Here is a 6,000-nt window from a genome sequence, read left to right on the forward strand (position 1 = left end):
ATTGACCTACGATTGTTTTAAATATGAAAACACGAATGTATGATTAAAATAACTTCATGAATAACTGTCAGCATGGGATTTACCAAGAGCACCTCAATAATTTCTATTCACGTAAGCTTTGCTATTTGTCTAGACAAGAATTAATTGAAGTTACTGCTGCATAACGTAATAATTACATTGCCAAATCGTGTAGCAATTTAAGCTAAGAGATTACTGTTATTTTTATGTTATTATGTAGATATTAAAAACACATAGCTACATAAAACGTGTTCTGTAACAGTAACATTAAAGGTATTTTTTTAACATAAGGCTATTACGTTTCGTCATTAAAACAGTAAATATATAATGTATGGTCACGTTTTTTGTTAGAGGAAGGTGGAGAGTAGAAGTTGTGGAGTTGAATGCAGCCACTTTCTTCAGGGGGATATCAAACTTCACGGGGGAGATGTTATAGACATCAAATTCTAATTCTAATAAAACAATATTTTAAAATTACAGCTTAGTTCGGTCATGTAATTAAATTAAATTAAGTATAATTAGGTATAATTAACTATCATTTTAAGAATGAGGGTATGAGAATCAATAAAATAGTATAGCTTCTATGATGTTTGACTATTTAATTAAATGAAGGAATTAGTTGACAATAATGGTTTCACGTATATACCTAAGTATATATATTAGAAAATAATCACATTGACTATGTAAATTTTCAGAGTAATGATATTAAAGAAGTGTGTAGCAAGTGTTAAGAATATTGAAATGAATAATTGCAGAGAATTACCAAGTAGTAATAAATTAATTTTGTGTACTTCAATAATTGTGTTCGCTGAATGTGCCTAATATCTTCAATCTGTGACAGTCATTTAATTAGAACAGTTGTTAAATAAAATGTCGTTAATCGTCGAGTAGAATCCATTTTATCGAATAATTTTCAATTCAGACTTTTTTTTTTTGGAGGATGTGAAATGCGGATGAGCCAATCCATTAATCATTAGACAATAAACAATTGCTTTCTAAGTAACAGTAGGTTTGGTCTTTGGGTTTGAACCCGGGACCCCTGGTGTCGTAGCGCGATGTGCTAACCACTCAGCCACGGGAGCCAGCTAGACTTACTCCTAATCATACACTGACATGAACTTTTCTTAAATAATGTGCATCTCATCGAAAAATAAAAACAGAAATTTCTTTCCTCACAGGCAGAGAAAGTTGGTGAAACAAAACACGAATGTATTATGTATTATTTTGTAGAGTCCGTGACAACGATAATTAGCTATTCCACTTCGGGAATTTCTGATACATCGATACCTTTTCTTTTCACGAACACTAAACAAATCCTACGAGAACTACGACAGTTGATTGTGACAAGCGCGGCGCGGGAGGTTGTGTTCTAATCTACATTTCAGACTTTAAGTGGGACCTTCACGATGGCGTAGTGCTAAGTCCTTGCCTGGTAATTAACGGGTTTCGGGTTCAATGCCCGTGGCGCCACATAGCGGTTCGGATCCGATTTTAAACCGTAGGTTCAGTTCCCATTAGTCTATCTGATCATAAAATGGACTCAAAATAATCCCCAAGTAAAAGTTCAGTGCGTGCAAAATTTAACCCTTGTTCGTGAACATAGAACCCAGTAGCCAAAGCCCCTAAAGACACTACAGGAATCTGCGGGGCAGGGATGAAGTGTTGTTACTTGTAATTGCTGTGCTAACACGACCAATATGTAAGAACTTTGACTTTCTTTCTTTGATTTGATTGACTGATTGATTGATTTGGTATATTTCTCTTCGCTCTTTTGCCACTTTTAGGCTAATCGCTAACTTATGGCGAAATTGATGAAGGAACACTCACAGAGAAAACCTATGATCATGCTGGGATTCGAACCCGGGACCCCTGATATCGTAGCGGTCTGTGCTAGCCACCTGAGTGCTTAGAAAAGTGCCATTGAGGGCTCAATTGAGTGTGGAAATGGAAGAAAGACAATAGGAAATAATGGAAGAGGGAATTGTAGAGGAAAAGAGAGATAGGGAGACAGAAAAAGAGAATAGGTACGGAGAAGGAGGTAGGAAATAGGGAAGGAAGATAGTGAATGAGAGGGAATAGAAGGCGAGGAACTAAATAGAGATAGAGCAGGAGATAAAAGTAGAGAAGCAACTGGAGATGACTTGAAACCTTCTGAAAATACTTCATCCGCCTCTGATCACCCCTAAATAAAACCCTCCCTCCACGCCACTGCATCCACACTTCTTATGGAACTCTCACTTCTGTAAAATTATTACATTTGAAGAGTTTTTAGAGCAGATGGAACAGCATTATATGGCTACTTATTTAAAGGAAGGAATTGGATGGGAATAATGGTTGTATGTACGTACGTACACACATACTAAATTACAAGTACATTTGCAAGGTTTAATGTCACGAGCCGTGACACTAAGACCATTCATCCCGTGAGATGGCAGACTATATAAATTTTCAGAAGAATCTCCCATTATTAAATATATATGGACCAAGTGTTAAGAATATTGCCGTAAGTAATTACAGAGTAACCTCAGATAGTAAAAAAATTAACTTCAAACACTTTTAATTAACCTGTTCTCTGAATGTGGCTAATATCTTGAATGTATCGCAGCCATTTTAATGAGAACAGTTGTTAAATAAAAACTCGTTAATCGTCAGTGGAAGAGAAGTATGGTTCAAAACAATCAAGTAACAGCACCTAATCATTAAATAATAAAATACTTTATATTTTTTAAATAACAGTAGGCTTGGTCTTTTCATTCGAATCCGGAAACCCTGCGGTAGTAGCGCGCTGTGCTAACCACTCCTCCACAGAGGTTTGCATTTTTTTTCTCTGTATGCAGCCATTTAAGCGATAAATGCCTGCGAATGTTAGGAGCGATATTACTTGAAATTTGTCAGAAATATTTATACAGTGGAAGGGATAAATTTTTGCTTTAGTTTACAACTTTTGTACATAAAATGTGCTAAGTGCCCTATTTTCCTAGTTTTCTTTGGGAATTTGAGATATTTTTGTGGGGATAAATATTCAAAATATATTTTTACCCCGAAAGTTTCTGTAAATTTTATCTGATTGTCGCAGACTATCTTCTCCATTCAATGAGAACATTCCTGTGAATTGTGAAAAATTCCAATTCATCTCTCTCGGGGCCTAAATCTGCGTACTCAATTCATTGCGATGAATAACTTTTCAATGCTCTTTACCACGTTTCAAAGCCATTATTTTCAAATACGTTAAATTTAAGAATAATACTTACATTTTTACTGTCAGGAACCGTATAATACCACAGGAATTAAGTGAATGACTAGAAGCTACTAAAGCATTACTCTACCCTCCTTTGCATGTTTCAGTCACTTTTTCTTATCATTTCGCATGTTTCGCATCATTTCGCAACTCTGTATTTTGCTTATTTCAGATGCCTCTTTTACCTCTGGTGGCGAATCCCAGCATCAAAGATGATAAACTAGGGACACTGAATTTTCGCGATGCGCGAAATCGCGAAATGTGAAAAAAAGATGCAATTTTGAACATTCTGCACGTAACTACACCCCCAATGATAAAATATACACGAGTTTTATTCGCGAAGTAATGCGAAATGTATGCTTTTCCACGAAAAGAACGCTTTTTCGCGAAATAACCGTGTAGTAATCATTAATTAGAAAACACGCAAAACCCGGCAATCGAGGTTATGCGCGCAAACTGTCGATTTGTAACGAAACGTTTGCCTAATGTTTCCTACCACTTGCAGCTGAAAAACGTTTTATCTTCGATCACATCAGGAAGACGCTGCAAATTGGGATTTCCCATGCACATAATCTCAGTTCGAAAACTTCGCTCCCTGCCAAGCTGCATTCCTTTCATTCCCTGAATGTCTACTCAACTTCCAGTTTCATTGAACTTGCTAGCTGTAGCAGCGATAAGATTAGTCTGTTCCCGCACATCAAGGAAAGAGTGGTGTCATTTGTGTTCAGTCATGAACGAATTTTGTTTATCATCATGTGATTTTCAACGTGTGTTTGTGTATGTGCAGTAGTGATTATCTTATTTGTTGGACAGCAAGGCTATCCTTTAAATACGAGTACATACAATGAATAAATCACTTGAGATATGCAATTTAGAAATGAAGTGATTTTGTGTTGATGTTTTCTTTTTGGTTGGACAGCTAAGTACTTGTGTATGTGTACAGTATATAAAAATGAAATAGTTTATCAATTTATTGCTCTTTTGTATGTTGTTTCCTCTCATAATGAAAGAGTGTGTGCAATTTTTTTTCACCGCTGGTATATACCGCTGATCTAACATTTTATTTACCGCTCTCCTCAGTTTTTATTTACCATAAATTTGTCTCCCTAATGATAAGTGGCCGCGGTGGCTCAGTCGGTAACGCGTCTGACTACCATGCTAAAGGTCCCGGGTTCGATCCCCGGCCGGTTCAAATCCGGGAACTTTTCTAACGGTGGAAGCGGCCCCGGCGCCTACCCAGCGTCGAATAACATGGGTACCTGGGGGGAAACCCTGGGGGGTAAAGGCGGTCAGGGGCGTGATGCTGATCACATCACCCCCACTCACGACCGGATCAAGAAAGTGTGGGGCGTTACCCCCACACCCCCTATACGCCTTCATGGCGTGGTGCTATGCACAGGGGAACACTTTACCTTTTTTTTTTTTTACCTTTTATGATAACGAACAGGCGATGAAACACCCGTTGCTGGGATTCGAACTGAAGGTCCCTGGACTCGTAACAATCACTCCGTCTTCGAGACAGGTAAGTTCTAGGCTTTATAACAAAGCGTAGTCACGGGACGACACATTGCACAGTTTTACACATATTTAGCTCAACCTTTCAGACAATTAACTAAAATCTCGTACTAAACGGGACAGTCTAAGAGCGTCTCGTTTCTGTCTCGATTCTTGCACGATAGTCTCGTTGTAAGTCTCGTCACCACCATTGTTGTTGGTGAAAAACGTTTCAAATATTTTTAACAGCCCAGTTCGCATTACACAGCACGATGTAAATGATAGTCTGATCATCAATATCAACATAGCAACACTGATTACCAGGGAACGGATTTTTATGTAAATACATATTTATGTTCGAAGCTGAAATCATTTATATTTTGTATTACATTTGAGCATCATGACATGTAGAACCGAGAAATTCAGTTTTTATATTTTATATTTGTACATACGTTCAGTTTTGACCCATATTTTAGTTATCTTTACATATTATTTCCATATTTCAGAACATTTCTCAACACATACTCCATATTCGCAGAATATCTACACGTTCCCGTGTGACCGAAAGAGTTGGGCCAATTTCTTGCGAATAACCCACAAAGTCCAAACCCTTCAGACCTGTTTTTTTTTTAATAACGAACAATTTTTTTTTGTTGCTGAAATGTAGATATAAGAGGTGCTCTGGTTACAAAAACAACACATTTTATTTTTTCTGAAAACATATCGGTACATTTTTGGCATGTATATGATCTAATCTAAATCTATGTCACAGTGAAACAAAATGTAGGATCCTTACCTTAATGTCGTCAGCTATTCCCGCCAGCATTGCTATTTACTCTCTATTTCCTGTCGGTGATACCAGGTGGCAGTAGCTTAGTGATTTCTCAGCAGACGAAATGTACAAAATCATGCGGAAACAGAATCAAATGCTGAAACATTCGCCATCAGTCATTAAAAAAATAATAAAAGTGATGTACATGATCATGTACAAAGGGTCTGAAGGGTTAAACAAAGGAAAGTTTACGACATTTTTCCACAGCTGCCAATTGCGTTCATTAGAACTCTTCTGTCATTCCAACTGTTTGCTACTGAAAAACACTTGGAATTCGTATTATAACACCATTAAGCCTTGTTTCCATGATATGAAAAACTAAATATGCTGACCAAGGCAGTAATTTATTTTATTAAAAACATAAACTAAACGTAAAGTTTCAACCTTCTAGCAAGGTCTTCTTCAGACTCTGTATTAA

The 6,000-nt window shown here is 37.0% G+C and overlaps 1 protein-coding gene across 1 annotated transcript in view; it reads right to left on the minus strand.

The window, feature by feature from the left end:
* Window positions 1-5,603, minus strand: part of LOC145977732 (uncharacterized) — a 54,851-nt gene extending 49,248 nt beyond the window's left edge. The window contains exon 1 of the mRNA XM_083109982.1: window positions 5,547-5,603. The gene's annotated coding sequence lies outside the window, so the exon portion shown is untranslated. The remainder of the gene's footprint in view (window positions 1-5,546) is intronic.
* Window positions 5,604-6,000: the final 397 nt, after the last annotated feature.

This window comes from Lepisma saccharinum, chromosome 23, assembly GCF_977018435.1.
Source record: "Lepisma saccharinum chromosome 23, izLepSacc3.1, whole genome shotgun sequence".
Taxonomy (NCBI): domain Eukaryota; kingdom Metazoa; phylum Arthropoda; class Insecta; order Zygentoma; family Lepismatidae; genus Lepisma; species Lepisma saccharinum.